This window comes from Nerophis lumbriciformis, linkage group LG06 (genome assembly GCF_033978685.3).
Source record: "Nerophis lumbriciformis linkage group LG06, RoL_Nlum_v2.1, whole genome shotgun sequence".
Taxonomy (NCBI): domain Eukaryota; kingdom Metazoa; phylum Chordata; class Actinopteri; order Syngnathiformes; family Syngnathidae; genus Nerophis; species Nerophis lumbriciformis.
In genome coordinates this window covers 7,748,932-7,764,699 of record NC_084553.2, presented here as the reverse complement: position 1 = coordinate 7,764,699, position 15,768 = coordinate 7,748,932, and positions in this window count along the sequence as shown.

Below are 15,768 nucleotides of genomic sequence, written 5' to 3'. Positions count from 1 at the left end.
ATACTTTACGCTAGTGTATTAGCTATTTTTGTTGGTATACACTTAACAAATTATGTATTTTGTTACTTGGAGCCATAGCGCATGCATGCTGTTCCCATGTCAGCGTGCTAACTTAACATGCTAATATTAGCATGCTAAAACTTAACGCTAGTATATTAGCTAATTTTGTTGGTATACACTTAACAAATTATGTATATTGTTATTTGGAGCCATATTGCATGCATGCTGTTCCCACGTTAGCATGCTAACTTAACATACTTATATTAGCATGCTAACTTAACATACTTATATTAGCATGCTAAAACTTTACGCTAGTGTATTAGCTAACTTTTTTGGTATACACTTAACAAATGACGTATTTTGTTACTTGCAGCCATATCGCATGCATGCTGTTCCCATGTCAGCGTGCTAACTTAACATGCTAATATTAGCATGCTAAAACTTTACGCTTGTGTATTAGCTAATTTTGTTGGTATACACTTAACAAATTATGTATTTTGTTATTTGGAGCCATATTGCATGCATGCTGTTCCCACGTTAACATGCTAACTTAACATACTTATATTAGCATGCTAACTTAACATACTTATATTAGCATGCTAAAACTTTACGCTAATGTATTTGCTAACTTTGTTGGTATACACTTAACAAATGATGTATATTGTTACTTGGAGTCATATTGCATGCATGCTGTTCCAATGTCAGCGTGCTAACTTAACATGCTAATATTAGCACGCTAACACTTTATGCGATTGTATCGATATCAGCCTTAGTTATCACACTTTTCAAGAAAAGGAGAAAGCCAAAGAAATAGACCTTAAGTGAGTATTTTCCTGCGTGCTTTGTTAGCACTTTGGCACGCTTCCATCCAACTTTTTGTTAGCACTTTGGCAGACTTCCATCCAACAAAAGACGCCTCGGCCAGGCTGGCTTCTGTTGACTCGCTCGCGTCGCTCCTCCGTTGGCTGGCTCTCGCCGTGGCGTTCGGAGGGAGTCGGCGCCGCCAAGAGCGAGGCGGCCCAGCTGGCGCCGAGCGCCAACTCTAAACAGAAACAACCGGCCGCGCTCTTTTCGCTAAGTCGGCGTAATTGTTTTACCGCTCGGGTCGTCTGGCGCTTTGAAAGTTTTGTCTGCGCCGCCTGAAAAGTCAAATTTTTGTGTCGCGCACGGCGGGAAGGAGGTGATGGACGACTTTATGGCGAACACGCTGAGCGGTGTTACGTTCAAATACGTCACGAAGCAGAACTTAATTCATATCTTGTGGTGAATATTTACTAGAGGTGGGAATCTATGCCAGAAAACGATTCGATTCCGATTCGATTCTCGTTTCAAACCAATTTTAGCTAGGTATCATTTAGTCGGGCTGTGAATCTTTGGGCACCACATGATTTGATTTGATTCTTTGCATCTCATGACCGAGGGTACACTGTGGACTACCTTGAGCTCGGAATGCAGGGAGTAGCAATACTCCTTTTTCTTAACTTATCCTGTCTCTTCTCAGAGTAGAACAATTGACTTGTGTATTACAGTCGGGCTGTGAATCTTTGGGCGCCACATGATTTGATTTGATTCTTTGGGGGTAATGACTCGATTCAGATTCGATTCTCCATACAAACACATTCTCGATTCAAACCGATTCTCGCTCCCTGTGAATCTTTGAATCACATGATTCAATTCGATTCAATTCTTGTTGATAAGGGTTAGATTCAGAATCGATTCTTGATTCAAACCAATTTTATCTAAGTATTATTTGGTCGAGCTGTGAATCTTTGGCCACCACATGATTTGATTCGATTCTTTGGTGGTAATGACTCGATTCAGAATCGATTCTCAATTCAAACAGATTCTTGATTCAAACCGATTCTCGCGAACTATTATTTGGTAGGGCTGTGAATCTTTGAATCACACGATTCAATTCGATTCAATTCTTGGTGATAACGATTAGATTCAGAACCGATTTTTGATTCAAACCGATTTCAGATAAGTAATATTTGGTAGGGCTGTGAATCTTTGAATCACATGATTCAATTCGATTCAATTCTTGTTGATAAGGGTTAGATTCAGAATCGATTCCTGATTCAAACCAATTTTAGCTAAGTATTATTTGGTCGGGCTGTGAATCTTTGGCCACCACATGATTTGATTTGATTCTTTGGTGGTAATGACTCGATTCAGAATCGATTCTCAATTCAAACAGATTTTTGATTCAAACCGATTCTCGCGAACTATTATTTGGTAGGGCTGTGAATCTTTGAATCACATGATTCAATTCGATATGATTCTAGGAGGCAACGAGTCGATTCAGAATCGATTCTCGTTTCAAACCGATTCTTGATTCAAACCGATTATTGCTATCTATAATTTGGTAGGGCTTCGAATCTTTGGGAACCACGTGATTAAATTCTTCGGGGTAACGAATCGATTCAGAATCGATTCTCAATTCAAACAAGATTTTTGATTAAAACCGATTCTCGCTAACTATTATTTGGTAGGGCTGTGAATCTTTGAATCACATTATTCAATTTGATTCAATTCTTGTTGATAACGATTAGATTCAGAATCGATTCTTGATTCTAACCGATTTCAGATAAGTAATATTTGACAGGGCTGTGAATCTTTGGGCACCACATGATTCAATTCGATATGATTCTAGGAGGCAACGAGTCGATTCAGAATCGATTCTCGTTTCAAACCGATTCTTGATTCAAACCGATTCTTGCTAACTATAATTTGGTAGGGCTTCGAATCTTTGGGAACCACGTGATAACATTTTTGGGGGTAAAGAATGGATTCAGAATCGATTCTCCATTCAAACAGATTTTTGATTCAAACCGATTCTCGCTAACTATTATTTGGTAGGGCTGTGAATCTTTGAATCACACGATTCAATTCGATATGATTCTAGGAGGCAACGAATCGATTCAGAATCGATTCTCGTTTCAAACCGATTCTTGATTCAAACCGATTATTGCTATCTATAATTTGGTAGGGCTTCGAATCTTTGGGAACCACGTGATTAAATTCTTGGGGGTAACGAATCGATTCATAATCGACTCTCCATTCAAACAAGATTCTTGATTCAAACCGATTCTCGCTAACTATTATTTGGTAGGGCTGTGAATCTTTGGGCACCACATGATTTGATTCGATTCTTTGGTGGTAATGACTCGATTCAGAATTGATTCTCAATTCAAACAGATTCTTGATTCAAACCGATTCTCGTGGACTATTATTTGGTAGGGCTGCGAATCTTTGAATCACATGATTCAATTCGATATGATTCTAGGAGGCAACGAGTCGATTCAGAATCGATTCTCGTTTCAAACCGATTCTTGATTAAAACCGATTCTCGCTAACTATAATTTGGTAGGGCTTCGAATCTTTGGGAACCACATGATTAAATTCTTGGGGGTAACGAATCGATTCAGAATCGATTCTCCATTCAAACAGATTCTTGATTTCAAACCGATTCTCGCTAACTATTATTTGGTAGGGCTGTGAATCTTTGGGTACCACATGATTTGATTCGATTATTTGGTGGTAATGACTCGATTCAGAATCGATTCTCAATTCAAACAGATTCTTGATTCAAACCGATTCTCGCGAACTATTATTTGGTAGGGCTGTGAATCTTTGAATCACATGATTCAATTCGATATGATTCTAAGAGGGTAACGAGTCGATTCAGAATCGATTCTCGTTTCAAACCGATTCTTGATTCAAACCGATTCTCGCTAACTATAATTTGGTTAGGCTTAGAATCTTTGAGAACCACGTGATTAAATTCTTGGGGGTAACGAATCGATTCAGAATTGATTCTCAATTCAAACAAGATTTTTGATTCAAACCGATTCTTGCTAACTATTATTTGGTAGGGCTGTGAATCTTTGAATCACATGATTCAATTCGATTCAATTCTTGGTGATAACGATTAGATTCAGAATCGATTCTTGATTCAAACTGATTTCAGATAAGTAATATTTGACAGGGCTGTGAATCTTTGGGCACCACATGATTCAATTCGATATGATTCTAGGAGGCAACGAGTCCATTCAGAATCGATTCTCGTTTCCAACCGATTCTTGATTCAAAACGATTCTCGCTAACTATTATTTGGTAGGGCTGTGAATCTTTGAATCACATGATTCAATTTGATTCAATTCTTGTTCATAACGGTTAGATTCAGAATCGATTCTTGATTCAAACCAATTCTAGCTAAGTAATATTTGGTAGGGCTGTGAATCTTTGGGCACCACATGATTCAATTCTTGGAGGCAATGAGTCGATTCAGAATCGATTGTTGTTTCAAACCAATTCTTCACTCAAACCGATTCTCGCTAACTATTATTTGGTAGGGCTGTGCATCTTTGGGAACCACATGATTCAATTCTTGGTGGTAACGAATCGATTCAGAATCGATCCTCCATTCAAACCGATTCTTGATTCAAACCGATTCTCGCTAACTATTATTTGGTAGGGCTGTGCATCTTTGGGCGCCACATGATTTGATTCGATTCTTGGGGTTAATGACTCGATTCAGATTCGATTCTCAATTCAAACCGATTCTCAATTCAAACCGATTCTCGCTAACTAATATTTGGTAGGTCTGTGTTTCTTTGAACCACATGATTCAATTCGATTAAATTCTTGTTGATAACGATGAGATTCAGAATCGATTCTTGATTCAAACCAATTCTAGCGAAGTAATATTTGGTAGGGCTGTGAATCTTTGGGAACCACATGATTAAATTCAGTTCGATTCTTGGGGGTAACGATTCGATTCAGAATCGATTCTCCATTCAAACAGAGTCTTGATTCAAACCGATTCTTGCTAACTATTATTTGGTAGGGCTGTGAATCTTTGGGAATCACATGATTCAATTTGATTCAATTCTTGGTGATAACAATTAGATTCAGAATCAATTCTTGATTCAAACCAATTCTAGCGAAGTAATATTTGGTAGGGCTGTGAATCTTTGGGAACCACATGATTAAATTCAGTTCGATTCTTGGGGGTAACGATTCGATTCAGAATCGATTCTCCATTCAAACAGAGTCTTGATTCAAACCGATTCTTGCTAACTATTATTTGGTAGGGCTGTGAATCTTTGGGAATCACATGATTCAATTCGATTCAATTCTTGGTGATAACAATTAGATTCAGAATCAATTCTTGATTCAAACCAATTCTAGCTAAGTAATATTTGGTAGGGCTGTGAATCTTTGGGCACCACATGATTCAATTCGATATGATTCTAGGAGGCAACGAGTCGATTCAGAATCGATTCTCGTTTCAAACCGATTCTTGATTCAAACCGATTCTCGCTAACTATAATTTGGTAGGGCTTCGAATCTTTGGGAACCACGTGATTAAATTCTTGGGGGTAACGAATCGATTCATAATCGACTCTCCATTCAAACAAGATTCTAGATTCAAACCGATTCTCGCTAACTATTATTTGGTAGGGCTGTGAATCTTTGAATCACATGATTCAATTTGATATGATTCTAGGAGGCAACGAGTCGATTCAGAATCGATTCTCGTTTCAAACCGATTCTTTATTCAAACCGATTCTCGCTAACTATTTGGTAGGGCTTCGAATCTTTGGGAACCACATGATTCAATTCTTGGTGATAATGATAAGATTCAGAATCGATTCTTGATTCAAACCAATTCTAACTATGTAATGGTAGGGCTGTGAATCTTTGGGCGTCACATGATTAAATTAAATTCGATTCTTGGGGGTAACGATTCGATTCAGAATCAATTCTCCATTCAAATAGATTCTTGATTCAAACCGATTCTTGCTAACTATTATTTGGTAGGGCTTCAAATTTTTGGGAACCGCATGATTCAATTCTTGGGGGTAACGAATCGATGCAGAATCGATTCTTCATTCAAACCGATTCTTGCAAAGTATTACTTGGTAGGGCTGTGAATCTTTGAGCGCCACATGATTCAATTCAATTTGATTCTTGGGGATAACGATTCGATTCAGAATCGATTCTCCATTCAAACCGATTCTAGCTAAGAATTATTTGGTAGGACTGTGCATCTTTGGGCAACACATGATTCGATTCAATTCGATTCTTGGGGATAATGATTCGATTCAGAATCGATTCTTGTTTCAAACCGATTCTTGATTCAAACCGATTCTCGCTAACTATTATTTGGTAGGGCTTTGAATCTTTGGGACCCACATGATTCAATTCTTGGGGGTAACGATTCCATTCAGAATCGATTCTCAATTCAAACCGATTCTAGTTAAGTATTGTTTGGTAACGTTGTGCATCTTGGGTCACCACACGATTTGATTCGATTAAATTCAGAATCGATTCTCGTTTCAAACGCATTCTTGATTCAAACCGATTCTCGGAAAGCATTATTTGGTAGGGCTGTGCATCTTTGGGCACCACATGATTCAATTCTTGGGGGTAATAATTCGGTTCAGAATTGATTCTCCATTCAAACAGAATTTTGATTCAAACCGATTCTTGCAAAGTATTACTTGGTAGGGCTGTGAATCTTTGAGCGCCACATGATTAAATTTAATTTGGTTCTTGGGGGTAACGATTCGATTCAGAATCGATTCTCCATTCAAACAGATTTTAGCTAAGTATTGTTTGTTGGGCTGTGCATCTTTGGATACCACACGATTCGATTCAATTCGATTCTTGGGGGTAGCGATTCGATTCAGAATCGATTCTCCATTCAAACCGATTCTCAAGACAAAAGCTGTCTTTGATCTTTTCAAGCAAAAGGACTACAGCTTGTAAACCCACTGTGTGCGATGGGATACGACATGGAGGTGTCGGTTTCTTTGATCTATTGGACTGGCACAGGAAGGGCCTCGAAATCTACGAGAGGAGGAAAACCTGACACCGCTCCAAGCACCTTTTCTTTGAACCGTTTATGGCCGAGTGCAGCAGCTGTTTATGACCCCCTCCCCTTAGAAGCAGCTGCAGCTATGTAATCAGAAAAATGCCCAAATAAATGAGGATGCGTGGAGCTTGTTCCTCAGAGCGGTGGGGTGACACTGTACGAGGGTGCAGGCCCACACGCGCTCTCATGAGCTAAATTGAATCTCGTCTTTGTTCGACTCCTTGCTTCTTGTCTTGTTTAACAGATAGTTCGGTGTTTGAACCTGACAGTTTACATTTAGAGCGGCCATCTTTAAAACCATTTCCAGTTGAAACTCCGACCAGGAACTCGGAAATTCCGACTTCCCGGTACAAATGGAACGCACCATTAGCATGATACCGCTAACGTGCTAGCTGAAGTCGTTTATTTAGCCACTTTTAAGCTTGAAAATGCTTAATTTAGGTCAAAAATGTTTTAGAATATGTCTTAAAAAGGACAACAATTTAATCTGTGAAAATTAGGGAGCCTTCTCGGTAAGGTCTATTCAGGTGTACTGATAGTCGAACCTCGGATTCAGGAGGAACAGTGTGGTTTTCGTCCTGGTCGTGGAACTGTGGACCAGCTCTATACTCTCGGCAGGGTCCTTGAGGGTGCATGGGAGTTTGCCCAACCAGTCTACATGTGCTTTGTGGACTTGGAGAAGGCATTCGACCGTGTGCCCTGGGAAGTCCTGTGGGGAGTGCTCAGAGAGTATGGGGTATCGGACTGTCTGATTGTGGCGGTCCGCTCCCTGTATGATCAGTGTCAGAGCTTGGTCCGCATTGCCGGCAGTAAGTCGGACACGTTTCCAGTGAGGGTTGGACTCCGCCAAGGCTGCCCTTTGTCACCCATTCTGTTCATAACTTTTATGGACAGAATTCCTAGGCGCAGTCAAGGCGTTGAGGGGATCTGGTTTGGTGGCTGCAGGATTAGGTCTCTGCTTTCTGCAGATGATGTGGTCCTGATGGCTTCATCTGGCCAGGATCTTCAGCTCTCACTGGATCGGTTCGCAGCCGAGTGTGAAGCGACTGGGATGTGAACCAGACGGTGCGGCGTCTTCAGTAATGCGGACGCTGTATCGATCCGTTGTGGTGAAGAAGGAGCTGAGCCGGAAGGCAAAGCTCTCAATATTACCGGTTGATCTACGTTCCCATCCTCACCTATGGTCATGAGCTTTGGGTTATGACCGAAAGGACAAGATCACGGGTACAAGCGGCCCAAATGAGTTTCCTCCGCCGGGTGGCGGGGCTGCAGGATTAGGTCTCTGCTTTTTGCAGATGATGTGGTCCTGATGGCTTCATCTGGCCAGGATCTTCAGCTCTCACTGGATCGGTTCGCTGCCGAGTGTGAAGCGACTGGGATGAGAATCAGCACCTCCAAGTCCGAGTTCATGGTTCTTGCCCGGAAAAGGGTGGAGTGCCATCTCCGGGTTGGGGAGGAGTCCCTGCCCCAAGTGGAGGAGTTCAAGTAATTTGGAGTCTTGTTCACGAGTGGGGGAAGAGTGGATCGTGAGATCGACAGGCGGCTCGGTGCGGCGTCTTCAGTAATGCGGACGCTGTATCGATCCGTTGTGGTGAAGAAGGAGCTGAGCCGGAAGGCAAAGCTCTCAATTTTACCGGTTGATCTACGTTCCCATCCTCAACTATGGTCATGAGCTTTGGGTTTTGACTGAAAGGACAAGATCACGGGTACAAGCGGCCCAAATGAGTTTCCTCCGCCGGGTGGCGGGGCTGCAGGATTAGGTCTCTGCTTTTTGCAGATGATGTGGTCCTGATGGCTTCATCTGGCCAGGATCTTCAGCTCTCACTGGATCAGTTCGCTGCCGAGTGTGAAGCGACTGGGATGAGAATCAGCACCTCCAAGTCCGAGTTCATGGTTCTTGCCCGGAAAAGGGTGGAGTGCCATCTCCGGGTTGGGGAGGAGTCCCTGCCCCAAGTGGAGGAGTTCAAGTACTTCGGAGTCTTGTTCACGAGTGGGGGAAGAGTGGATCGTGAGATCGATCCGGCGGCTCGGTGCGGCGTCTTCAGTAATGCGGACGCTGTATCGATCCGTTGTGGTGAAGAAGGAGCTGAGCCGGAAGGCAAAGCTCTCAATTTTACCGGTCGATCTACATTCCCATCCTCACCTATGGTCATGAGCTTTGGATTATGACTGAAAGGACAAGATCACGGGTACAAGCGACCCAAATGAGTTTCCTCCGCCGGGTGGCGGGGCTCTCCCTTAGAGATAGGGTGAGAAGCTCTGCCATCCGGGAGGAGCTCAAAGTAAAGCCGCTGCTCCTCCACATGGAGAGGAGCCAGATGAGGTGGTTCGGGCATCTGGTCAGGATGCCACCCGAACGCCTCCCTAGGGAGGTGTTTACGTCCGACCGGTAGGAGGCCACGGGGAAGACCCAGGACACGTTGGGAAGACTATGTCTCCCGGCTGGCCTGGGAACGCCTCGGGGTCCCACAGGAAGAGCTGGACGAAGTGGCTGGGGAGAGGAAAGTCTGGGCTTCCCTGCTTAGGACCTCGGATAAGCGGAAGAAGATGTATGGATGGATGGATGGTAACACCCGAATAAGTTTTGTCGTCATTCCATCTGGTCGTGTGCCGACTGATGTTCAAATGCGCCGCCGGTCGCCCGCCCGTCCGCCATCACGGCGTCTCTTCAATCTTCTGGAGTGTCTCAACAGCCGCTCGGCTTTTCCCCCCTGAGTGTTTGTCTGAGCTGTGGCGAGGAGCAAAGTGGGACCGCCGTGTCACGACTCCACGCTTTCTGGCGGCTCATCGATCCGCCGAGTCGGGACCGATTTTGGTGGACGCTTGCACTAAAAGAACGACGTACGTTCATTTTTGATCCAAGTGTTTTGTTACCTTTTATTATTCCCAGCATGCCTTGCGGCACAACGTCAATAGTCTAATTCATAGTTGTTGTTTATGACCTTTTTTGTAGTTTATTTGACATTTGAAGTTCTCTCTGACGTTTATATCGCGAGTTGGCAAGTCTTATGTTAGCATAACTTTAGCATGCTAGCATTTTCACTAATTTTGTTTTTGTTGGTTGTTAAACCTTTATTATATTAATTTTTTTTACTTGGCACTATACCGCATGCATGCTGTTCCCATGTTAGCGTGCTAACTTAACGTGCTAATATTAGCACGCTAACACTTTACGCTAGTGTATTAGCTTATTTTATTGGTATACACTTCCCAATTATGTATTTTGTTACTTGGAGCCATATTGCATGCATGCTGTTCCCATGTTAGCGTGCTAACTTAACATGCTAATGCTAGCATGCTAACATTTTACGCTAGTGTATTAGCTTATTTTGTTGGTATGCATTTCACAAATTATATATTTTTTTACTTGAACCATATCACATGCATATTGTTTCCATGTTAGCATGCTAATTTAACATGCTAATATTAGCATGCTAACACTTTACACTAGTGTTTAAGCTCATTTTGTTGGTATACACTTCCCAATTATGTATATTGTTACTTGGAGCCATACCGCATGCATGCTGTTCCCATGTTAGCGTGCTAACTTAACAGCTAATATTAGCATGCTAACACATTACGCTAGTGTTTAAGCTCATTTTGTTGGTATACATTTCCCAATTATGTATATTGTTACTTGGAGCCATATTGCATGCATGCTGTTCCCATGTTAGCGTGCTAACTTAACATGCTAATATTAGCACACTAACACTTTACGCTAGTGTATTAGCTTATTTTATTGGTATACACTTCCCAATTATGTATTTTGTTACTTGGAGCCATATTGCATGCATGCTGTTCCCATGTTAGCATGCTAACTTAACATGCTAATGCTAGCATGCTAACATTTTACGCTAGTGTATTAGCTTATTTTGTTGGTATACATTTCACAAATTATATATTTTGTTACTTGGAGCCATATCACATGCATACTGTTTCCATGTTAGCATGCTAACTTAACATGCTAATATTAGCACGCTAACACTTTACGCTAGTGTTTAAGCTCATTTGTTGGTATACGCTTCCCAAATATATATTGTTACTAGGAGCCATATTGCAGGTATGCTGTTCCCATGTTAGCGTGCTAACTTAACGTGCAAATATTAGCACGCTAACACTTTACGCTAATGTATTAGCTTATTTTGTTGGTATACACTTCTCAAATATGTATGTTGTTACTGGGAGACATTGCACGCATGCTGTTCCCATGTTAGCATGCTAACTTAACATGCTAATGTTAGCATGCTAACATTTTACGCTAGTGTATTAGCTTATTTTGTTGGTATGCATTTCACAAATTATATATTTTGTTACTTGAACCATATCACATGCATATTGTTTCCATGTTAGCATGCTAATTTAACATGCTAATATTAGCATGCTAACACTTTACGCTAGTATTTAAGCTCATTTGTTGGTATACACTTCCCAAATATATATTGCTACTAGGAGCCATATTGCATGCATGCTGTTCCCATGTTAGCGTGCTAACTTAACAGCTAATATTAGCATGCTAACACATTACGCTAATGTTTATGCTCATTTTGTTTGTATACACTTCCCAATTATGTATATTGTTACTTGGAGCCATACCGCATGCATGCTGTTCCCATGTTAGCGTGCTAACTTAACATGCTAATGCTAGCATGCTAACATTTTACGCTAGTGTATTAGCTTATTTTGTTGGTATACATTTCACAAATTATATATTTTGTTACTTGGAGCCATATCACATGCATACTGTTTCCATGTTAGCATGCTAACTTAACATGCTAATATTAGCACGCTAGCACTTTACGCTAGTGTTTAAGCTCATTTTGTTGGTACACACTTCCCAATTATGTATTTTGTTACTTGGAGCCATATTGCATGCATGCTGTTCCCATGTTAGCGTGCTAACTTAACGTGCTAATATTAGCACGCTAACACTTCACGCTAGTGTATTAGCTTATTTTATTGGTATACACTTCCCAATTATGTATTTTGTTACTTGGAGCCATATTGCATGCATGCTGTTCCCATGTTAGCGTGCTAACTTAACATGCTAATGCTAGCATGCTAACACATTACGCTAGTGGTTAAGCTCATTTGGTTGGTATACACTTCCCAAATTATTTATTTTGTTACTTGGAGCCATATCACATGCATACTGTTTCCATGTTAGCATGCTAACTTAACATGCTAATGTTAGCACGCTAACACTTTACGCTAGTGTTTAAGCTAATTTTGTTGGTATACACTTCCCAAATATATATTGTTACTAGGAGCCATATTGCAGGTATGCTGTTCCCATGTTAGTGTGCTAACTTAACGTGCTAATATTAGCACGCTAACACTTTACGCTAGTGTTTTAGCTTATTTTATTGGTATACACTTCCCAATTATGTATTTTGTTACTTGGAGCCATATTGCATGCATGCTATTCCCATGTTAGCGTGCTAACTTAACATGCTAATGCTAGCATGCTAACATTTTACGCTAGTGTATTAGCTTATTTTGTTGGTATACATTTCACAAATTATATATTTTGTTACTTGGAGCCATATCACATGCATACTGTTTCCATGTTAGCATGCTAATATTAGCACGCTAACACTTTACGCTAGTGTTTAAGCTCATTTTGTTGGTATACACTTCCCAAATATATATTGTTACTAGGAACCATATTACAGGTATGCTGTTCCCATGTTAGCGTGCTAACTTAACGTGCTAATATTAGCACGCTAACACTTTACGCTAGTGTATTAGCTTATTTTGTTGGTATACACTTCCCAATTATGTATTTTGTTACTTGGAGCCATATTGCATGCATGCTGTTCCCATGTTAGCGTGCTAACTTAACATGCTAATGCTAGCATGCTAACATTTTATGCTAGTGTATTAGCTTATTTTGATGGTATACATTTCACAAATTATTTATTTTGTTACTTGGAGCCATATCACATGCATACTGTTTCCATGTTAGCATGCTAACTTAGCATGCTAATATTAGCATGCTAACACCTTATGCAAAAAAAAAAAAAAAATATATATATATATATATATATATATATATATATATATATATATATATATATATATATAATATAATATATATATATATATATATATATATATATATATATATATATATATATATATATTTTTTTTTTTTTTTAATGCATGCATGTATTCTTTTACAACAACAGCATTTATAATGGATGAGGAGATAATAAATATTCAAAGAATCCTTCCTTGTATGCAGCGTTCTCCCACCTTATTTGCATATAAAAGTGAAGGAAGTGGCGACAAGAAGAGAACCTGAAGGCAACATTCCACCTCTTGGGAACCTTCTCCGGCATTTTGACCCAAACACAACATTGCGTCATAAAAAAAAAAACAATCAAAGCCGATGCTATGTTTACTACTTTAATGTACAATTAATTAATGCTTGCTCAGCAGTTTGCTCCTGAACGCCATCACAACATTCGTTGTAAAAAAAAAGTGACACCTTTTACCAGACCTGCACCAAAATGTAATGACTTTGAATAACCTGCCAACGGACTAAAATAAATACAAAATAAAAATAATATATGGCTTAACAGATTGTGTGCTTGTGTTATTTACAAACAAACAATCTCATAGTTTTTGAAGGTTTTTTAAAACTTTTTTAATCGTGGGTTTTTAAAATAAATAATTAACTAACTAAATAAATAAATATATATTTTAAGTTTTTGAACGTTCTTAATAATTTTTCTTGCAATTACACATTTTATTTGAAATAAAATGTTTGAATTTATAGTTTTTGAACGTTTTTAATATTTTTTTTTTTCGAGGTTACACATTTTATTTAAAACAAAATGTTAAAATGTATGGTTTTTGAACGTTTAAAAAAAAAAAGTTTCTTGTTAAAATTTTCATTTGAAATAAAATGTTAACATTTATAGTTTTTGAACGTTTTTAAATATTTTTTTCTTATAGTTAAACATTTTATTTCAAATATAATGTTTAAATGTATAGTTTTTGAAGGTTTTTAAAAACAATATTTTTCTCTTGTAGTTACACATTTTATTTGAAATAAAATGTAAAAATGTAGTTTTTTTTTTCTTGCAGTTACACATTTTATTTGAAATGAAATGTTAGAATTGATCATTTTAGAACGTTTTTTAATTTGTGTTTTCTTGTATTTAAACATTGTATTTCAAATATGTTTAACTCAATATTAACATTTCAAATAAAATGTTTAAATTTATGGTTTTTGAACTTTTTTTTTTAAATATTTTTTTCTTGTAATTAAACATTTTATTGCAAATAAAACACTTTATTTCAAATAAAAAGTTTGAGTGTATATTTTCTGAACCTTTTTTTTCAAATATTTTTTTCTTGCAGTTATACAAAAATAACTTTAAAAATTCTTAATTTAATTACATTAACATTGAAAATAAATACATGAAAAAAATTACACGGCTGAATGTAATGTGTAGGTTAAATAAAAATATAAATTTTTATGCAAAATTACTATCTAAAAAGTTTATTTTAAGTTTTCTAATACTTTTGTCTTGAAGGTAATTTGTTAAAAAATATAATTATTTTTAAATGTAATAATGCAATTATTTTACTCTACATTAATACACAACATTTATTGAGATGAATAAAAAAATCATGTAGATTAAACACTAGAAGCGTTATATCCAACATGGACCTGCAGGTGGCAGTAAATGTGCCCCAAAAACTACAATAGTTTGCGATAAAGTAAAATTTGAACTAAATTACTACTAAATAATCATATATTTTTCCTAAAAAAAACTTTCAATAAAATTAAAGTGCAAATGAAAATACAGTTTTTCCACTTTAGTCCTATTTTTCTTGCGCTTGAGAAAAATAACGACTAATAAAATATTCTGCAAAAGAAGGAACTCCAAAAAACTGATGAAAAATAAATGTACATAAGTGCAAAAAATTCCAGCTAAATTACTAATAAATAATAATATATTTTTCCTAAAAAAAAACTGTCAATAAAATTAAAGTGCAAATGAAAACACAGTTTTTCCACATTTTTTGTACTTAAGAAAAATAACGACTAATCAAATATTCTACAAAAGAAGGGACTCCAAAAAACGGATGAAAAATACATTTACATAAGGTGCAACAGATTCTACCTAAATTACTAATAAATAATAATATATTTTTCCTAAAAAAAACTGTCAATAAAATGTAAGTGCAAATGAAAATACAGTTTTTTCACTTTAGTCCTATTTTTGCGCTTAAAAAAAATAACGACTAATCAAATATTCTGCAAAGGAAGGGACTTCAAAAAACGGATGAACAACAAATTGCAACAAATTTTAACTAAATTACTAATAAATAATATATTTTTCCTAAAAAAAAAATCTATAAAATTGAAGTGCAAATGAAAATACAGTTTTTCCACTTTAGTCCTATTTTGTTTGCGCTTGAGAAAAATAACAACTAATCAAATATTCTGCAAAAGAAGGAACTCCAAATAACTGATGAAAAATAAATGTACATAAAGTGCAACAAATTCCAGCTAAATTACTAATAAATAATAATAAATTTTTCCTAAAAAAAACCTGTCATTAAAATTAAAGTGCAAATGAAAACACAGTTTTTCCACTTTTTTTGTACTTAAGAAAAATAACGACTAATCAAATATTCTGCAAAAGGAGGGACTCCAAAAAACGGATGAAAAATACATTTACATAAGGTGCAACAAATTCTAACTAAATTACTAATAATTAATAATATATTTTTCCTAAAAAAAACTGTCAATAAAATCTAAGTGCAAATGAAAATACAGTTTTTCCACTTCAGCCCTATTTTTTTGCGCTTAAGAAAAATAACGACTAATCAAATATTCTGCAAAAGAAGGTACTTCAAAAAAACGG